The sequence below is a fragment of the Leptonotus elevatus genome, chromosome 9, assembly GCF_054856555.1.
Source record: "Leptonotus elevatus isolate MCC_2025b chromosome 9, RoL_Lele_1.0, whole genome shotgun sequence".
NCBI classification, from domain to species: Eukaryota; Metazoa; Chordata; class Actinopteri; order Syngnathiformes; family Syngnathidae; genus Leptonotus; species Leptonotus elevatus.
Window position 1 is genome coordinate 11,703,673 of NC_141247.1, and position 7,909 is coordinate 11,711,581.

Consider the following 7,909-nt stretch of genomic DNA (forward strand, 5'->3'; position numbering starts at 1 on the left):
GTGTTAGCTTAGCGATATGATAACCACCTCCTCCAGCCCCCATGCGCCATTCTATTCAGAAATGTGGGCGCTGATAAGTTTCACAAACCTGTAACTGGATGGTACACGTTGCTGTGGCTTATCAGACTCATTTTCTGAACAGTCTCTCTCCAGTCTGAAATGATTTCAGTTCCCCCCTCAAATGTTCTTATTATACAGTATTCTTTTTGGTTTGTTACTGTGTAGATGACGACAGTTTTAGTTTCAAGTTTTTAGCTTCAAGCTGTGATAACACTTTTATATGTCTTTAGTAGAATTAATATGAACACGTGTTTTTAGGACTGGAGTGTGTCGTTTTACCATCATCCTGAGCACTGCTCAGCATACTAATTGTTTTCCTGCATGAAGGAGGCCGTTACTTGTATGTGTTGTGTTTTTGCAGCTGTTGTCCATTATTTAAGCTAAAAGCCGTGTTTACAAACTTCCGGCAAGCAATGCAGGTGTTCTAGTGAATAGGGCATTAAGGTCAGCAGCATGACTGTGCGCCTTTGAGAGTAGGGGGTGAGGAATGCATGCGTGTTTATTTCTAATAGTCTCCATCCAGCTCATGAAGCCCCTATTGTGAGCTAAGCGGAGCGTCGAATGCTAACCCCTTTGTGGGGTAACGCTGGCAAAGAGTGCACGTTCCTCTTATTTCGAGTGGAAGAAGAAAAACAAAACATGCCTTTTTCTTTAGCAAATTCCTTCCTTATTTCCCTTCAAATAAAATATTTTATATTGGGGGGAAAAGGCTCACTTTTCAAGTGAGATCATGTGAATGTGAACTTTCCTGCTTTAATCTAATCATGCTCATATGAAGGGAAGCCTATTTGATAACAAACGAGGTAGCAATAAATTATTGAAAAGATTAAACAACTCTTTGAAGAGCTGAGCCAAATGCAACTACAGTACTCGTTGATGGACTTCAACAGTCATACTGTTTGCGCATTACACATGACACCCCAAAATGCTGTGTTTAGATGTCCACACAGTTGAGTGCACGCGTGGATATATTGGCCAGATGCACCGGATAAGAGAGAGTTTGTGCGAGTGTGTCAAATGTCAACTATACCCACAACGGCTGAGTATGAACAGATGGAAAACATTTTTGGCGAGGCGAAACATAGAAAATTGTCGCACAAACATACAATCGATTTACAATGAGCCCGAAGTTGTGTTTTGCATTTCATAATGCAAACAGCATCTCATTCAGAGCGTTGCTTATGATTGCAGAGTGTTGCTTATGATTCACTGAAGGTGTGGGAGTGCACGGAAAGAAGAAGTCACAAATATTTTTTTCATTTGTTCTTGTAAAGGATAAAACGTCACAGTTTTACAATTTGGAGCCAACCCTTTTTTTTTATGATAACATAGAAGAGTCACACATTTTTGTATGTCTTCAGGTAGTGTTAGCTTAGCGATATGATAACCACCTCCTCCAGCCCCCATGCGCCATTCTATTCAGAAATGTGGGCGCTGATAAGTTTCACAAACCTGTAACTGGATGGTACACGTTGCTGTGGCTTATCAGACTCATTTTCTGAACAGTCTCTCTCCAGTCTGAAATGATTTCAGTTCCCCCCTCAAATGTTCTTATTATACAGTATTCTTTTTGGTTTGTTACTGTGTAGATGACGACAGTTTTAGTTTGTTTCCTATTAAGGGTTAAATGGATGTGCACAGTCAGTGACGGTTTTGAGAAATGTACTGTAGTCAATAAAACTATGAATATTCTTTGAGGAAGTTCTAAATGCTGTAAAGACACGTCAAAGATGATGACAGACTGATGACATTTGAATGAGAGCGTTTGTACAATACACTTGATGGCAAACTGACTAGTCATTAGTCAGGTTTACAGATTTATAAATCCAGCAGAGTAGCCATTTAAATTACCAGCAGGACATTAGTAACTGGTAGAAAGAAATGCATCAACATATTTTTCCACACACGAGCGATGCATTTCCAGGAATTTAGAGACAGCGTATCAGGCTAATGTGCTATATATTTGTCAAATATTGGAAAAAAGCAGGTTATTTTCTGAGCTGATGTTTTGAAGCAGATCTTCACCACAATTGCGCATCACTGACTTGGCGGAAAATCTTAGGTCATTGCTATTTTTACGGTTTAAGTTACACTTTTCAAAGTTGTTACAGTTGTCCTTGCGGGTATGTAAACTTAACTGCACAAGTACAAAAAGCTAAACATTGCATAATGACAGAGAAATGCTACAATTCGTCACCATAATTCACATGCGCATCTCTCTACTAGGGGTGTAAGAAAAAATCGATTCGGCAATATATCGCGATATTACAGCGCACAATTCTCAAATCGATTCAATATGCGGTCGGATCGATTTTTAAATATACATTTTTTATGGGAATATTCAACAAAACGTCTTACTTAGGGTTAGGATTTACACATTAAGCATGGAAGAATGTTATATTAATGGAACATTAAGCCTTAATATTTGATTTCAGTGCTGTTCAAACATGAAACAGACTGCAGCCTGAATTTTCAGATAAATAAATACATTTTCATACAAATCTTACAGTGTACATGTACAAGTTTACAGATTTGTATTTATTTATTTGAGTTTAAAAAAATCGGAATAATCAATTTATAGATTCGTATCGGGATTAATCAGTATCGAATCGTGACCTATGAATCGTGATGCGAATCGAATCGCCAGGTACTAAGCAATTCACACCCCTAATCTCTACTCATGTGCATGTCAACCTCTGAAAATATTAAAACACTTGCCACAAAATTTGAGATTTTATGGGCATTAAGCCTTTTTCTCACATACAGTTGTGCTCATAAGTTTACATACACTTAGTAGGGCATTTTTACACTGTGGTTTGATTTAGTAAAATAGTAAACAAGAGGACAGATTCAGCTAGCAAAACAGTATCAGTGATGAAAGCTGGAACCTGCCAGCAATACTGATGCCTCCTGGGCAATTGTATCCATGTCACTCGACAATTTGCATAGTAAGATTTGGAACTTCAGGACACGAAGACGGAGACTACCACCCAAAGAGGTTGGGTCTAAGTCCTGAATCTTAAAAGATTGTTCTTGACAAACAGAAAATAGCATTTGTGTCGTTTTCAGTTGTGGATACAGAGACCACACTAATCCAATATTCATACAACTTTAAACTTTCAAATGTAATGAATTGATGGAGTTCAACCACCTTAAAATAATGTATAAAGCCCATCATTAAATCTTACCAATGCAAATAAAATAAAATAAAAGGGAAAGTGAGTACAAAGTAAGAGGAACAGATATTTTTTCCAAACCTCATTACAGAACAAAACAAAAAGAACGATGTATTTCAACTCAAGGTGTCAGTTTGTGGAACAATCTGGATTATAAAACAAAATCCTCTCAGTCCATTTGTATTTTTCTTTAAATGTATGAAAGCACAATTACTGGAAAAATATATTCATTCTATTGAATTGTTTTGTTGAATTGTTACTTTGAAAACGTCTTGACTGTTTGCTGTCATTTATTTTGTGTTGAACTTGTGTGTGTGTGTGTGTGTGTGTGTGTGTGTGTGTGTGTGTGTGTGTGTTGATTAGGGGCAGATATCATATAGTTATCATATAGTTTGTCTTTTTTTGTCAGCTCTCATTTCTTTTTCTTTTAAAGAATGAAATAAATATTTTGAATTGAATTGAAAATTGGATTGAACAATAGAATTATTATTTTTTTCACCTGTTCAATGATCTGAGGGACAGTTACAAATAAGCTCTTTGGCAGACATTCTAGTACATGATTTTTGGAGCATTCTAGAACAACCAAACTAATGGTGGTCTAAATTTTTTTGCATACGAATGTAATCTACAGATAAAGAATTTATCTCCTACAAGAAATGGGTAAAAAAAAAAAGTATGTGAATCTGTTACAACGTGGATCTTGAAATATATATATTTTTCTGTTCCTTTATAATGCTATTGATATTTTCCCCACAATGTGATTTTATACATTTACCCAGTACCACTCCTTGTCCTAGAGTAATAAAGGGCATGGAAAGGTTGTCATTCCAAGATGAAAGTTGACTTACTTCTCAAGTTGTGCAATACAAAATAGTCTAGACAATGCAGATTCCGCTGCTGATATGATTGTTTAGATTTCAGAGATTCGCCCACATGATGCCTTCTGTACAAGTAAAAATTCATTTGATCCAGAGTTGAATTCTCAAAGTCAGAACAGACAGAGAGCGTTTATTATGTAAGATTTGTATACACTGCCAGTGGACAACGCAGCCTGTTGATGTTTTGTCGAAACTATGGTGCTATAAAGCCCCGGAGGAATAAATGAACCCAGAGTGAGTCATGCAACTACAAATAAAAAGCAACTTGCCAGTGCAGAATTCCACTCCCACCAGTACAGCATGTTTTAGCATGTCGCACAAACTGTGCCATCCTAACCATTGAGCGATTGTAGGTGGTGTTACAACTTCATCACATACTCATAGAAAATGATTCAAACTGTTTCTCAATGGAGTGAACGGCAACATTCAAGATATTGACCTACGCCCACTGAGCAAGTTCAAACCAATAAATTCCCTTTGACTGTGTTCATCTCAGGACTTTGATACGTCTGAGAAATGTGTGGGCCTCTTGTCATCGTACTTTTGCCAGACAGATACTCATTCCCCTTCTACCCACACTTCTCTGAGGATTTTGCTATTCCCATTTTAACACAAGGCTCGGTTATTGGCGGTAGCCGATCATCTTTGACACCACATTACGTTGAAAGTGAAATCCCAATGTAGTTGTATGTGGCCAGCCATTGTGGAGTTACGTGAATTTCTATTTGAAGTTGTTGTTGTTTTTTCTCTCCTGTGGGTCCCAAAGGGACAATGCTGTTTCGCTATTTCTGGAAGGGCTAAATAGTAACATGTGACCATTATGATGTTGCATCACCATCTAATGAATCATTCTTCAGCAGATGTTTGAGTGATGTTGAATCAAAAAAAAAGAAAAGAAAGCGTCTTGGAAAATGATGTGATGAAACATTTTACAAAGGCATGTGTTAAATTCATGTTACTCACAGCTTAAAATTGTCATATTTCTGACAATTTCGATAAAACACAACATTTGTATCAAAACATGAGCTAGAACGTTGAGCACACTAGATAGTCCTGTATTGGGATAGAGTAGAAATAATTTGTATGTGTGACTTCTTGCCACAATATAAGAAATAATAAAAATAACATCTTCTGCCACTTTTTTTGTGTCATTTCCAACTACCAATTCATTTTTTATTATAATTTTTTTATTGTAGTGAACCTGCTTTGTCACAAAAGGATGGTCTATTGTATGCATAATAATAATAATAATAATAATAATAATAATAAAATGTTTCACTATACCATTCAGGCAACACTAATGCACACACTTATAATATAATCGGAGGCTCAGGGAATGTCGGCAAAAATGAATGCTGAAAAAAAGCAAAATGGTCTGTTTAAGTTTAAGAACATGATGTGAATCACATGCAAGCTATGCCCTTGCAATCAGCAAATGTCAACATGACTGAACACCCTTGAGAGTGTTACGTTATGATCATGCTTCTAGGAGAACAGAAACTACAGCCAAAATAGAAAGTGAACACACCCTATATATATATATATATATATATATGTAAAAAAATTATAATACAAAATTGGACAAAGAACAAGTTATTGAAAAAAACACAAACACACAACTATTGGACCAATACAATCTGTACAATACAAATGATGAGGAAACAAATCTGTTTGGGGAAAGATATGTAAATAAGATATTACTGTATATGCTGGGCATTGAAGCTGTTTAGGTTGCTCCCAAAGGCCCAACAACTCACTCTGACATTTGTTATTGTAGAAAAGTTGGCTTTTAAAGCCAATGGGGTGATAAATAATGATTAATATTTCATAGTGGACTTATCAACATAAAGGATTTGAAATAAAAAATGCATTTTAGTCTTATGACTTCTGTTTTGTGTGGAAAATACAGTACAAAACTTTGGAAAATATGCTGCACATTGTTGTTGTTATAGCCTTAACAGACCAAGCAGCAATAAACTGCATCTGTGTTTCTGCAAGCAGTACCTAAATTGAATTTTTTTCTTTTCTTAATAGTACTATGAAGTCAGAGTTTCTTGGTCTCATCGCCTTGAGCAAATCTTACACAGAGTTGCAGCGCCTCTTAGCGGTAAACACGTGTTACTGTTAAATTAAAAACAAAAACAAATACAAACAGCACATTATTGCATCCTCTTGAAATTAGGCTCACGCACGACTGAATGAAACAGTAAGGAAAGTACAGATCAAAACATTGGGTCCTAAATGCATTAGCAAATGCTTTTTCGACAAACGAATATTTGACTATAACTGACATGGTATATTATAGAAATTTTGCAGGGCATTTTGATTCTCACGTAATTGAGAAATCATTATTTTTCATGGTTCCTGCCACCCAACCGTTCATAAAGATGGGGAGAGAGGGAGTCGGTCCTTTGTTTCCAAATTGCACGGTTGACCTAGTTTTTTTTTTTTTTTTTTTTTAAACATCATGATATATGTAACCCTAATGTTATTCTTCCTTCGGAGGCTGGGAAAAGTCGGGTTACTATGAGCTAAGAGCAGGCTGGAAGGAACAGACTTGTGACCTAAACTGCGAAACAATCTCACGAGACGCGCTCTCGGGCACATACGTTAGTTAACAAAATTGTTTTATTTAGCATAACTATTTACGTGGTTAGCAAATAAGATAACACAGGAGCCAGGCAAGCTAGTGGGTTTGGAATTCAACGAGACACGTTCGTGCTTGTTCGTAAATCCGAAAAGAGCCGAAGTATCGTCACTTAACACGCGCGTCCTCAGCCCAACCATTGGTCCTCACTCAGTCAATATCCAAGTGTCGATCTGATACCAAGTTAATACCGGGTGTGTATCGTCAAAATTGATATCGGTTCTTTCTTATCCCTAAACCTTATTTTATATAGTGCATTCACAACAGCTGCAGCTGTAACAAAGCACTTTACAGAACCCATGAGACAAAACTAAAAACACGATTACTTACAAGGTTAATGCATCATGATGCATTTGAATGAAGCTTACCTTATGAATTAGTTACAAAAGGATTTGGACATAGTATATAAGTAATAAGAAAATTTATTTTTATTTATCGTCATAATGATTGTCATTGTTCACTGGTGTTGTGGTCCCTGGAGAAGTGGCTATACTCTCAAATTTCATCATTTTTTTTAAAGTTGTCCAGAAAAACTTCCTCTTTCAGAAACATTTGTACTTGCTCACTATAATAAAGTTATCATGACTTGTTACGTACAGTTTGGTAACATAAGCAGCCTGAAAAAAATAAATAATATAAAATGTATTTATCACGCCGTAACCATAAGCTATATGTTATAAAACAAATTACAATATTTAGAGAACAATGAACAAAATTAGTGAAAAACAGTCTGGTTAGACTTCAGTATTGTCTTGTGCTGAATCTTAAACTATTTGTCCCCATTCTTGCGTTTTAATTTACCGGTACTTAAAAATCAAGTACCAGCCTATAGCTACTATAAAATCTAACTGGAGCATATAGTTAGTGTGTAACTGGCAGCGTCCACCCTGGGAATCAAACCCAAGTCGTGATTGAGTATCCTGTTTACGAAGGCAAATCAGTTCACCTGAGCTAAATTTCTTGGTCACTATTGTGGCTTTTGAAGGATTGTTTTGCTTGACATGACCCGACCTACTCTGCCTCCGAATGGCTCATCAAACCTCATGCCAAAAGTTAGCCAATCGAATCAGTGTAGGCAGGGGGTACCCGCCAATTAGAGGCAGAGGAGGGTAGGCCATGGCTGAACGGAGTGCATCAGGGGAGATTTA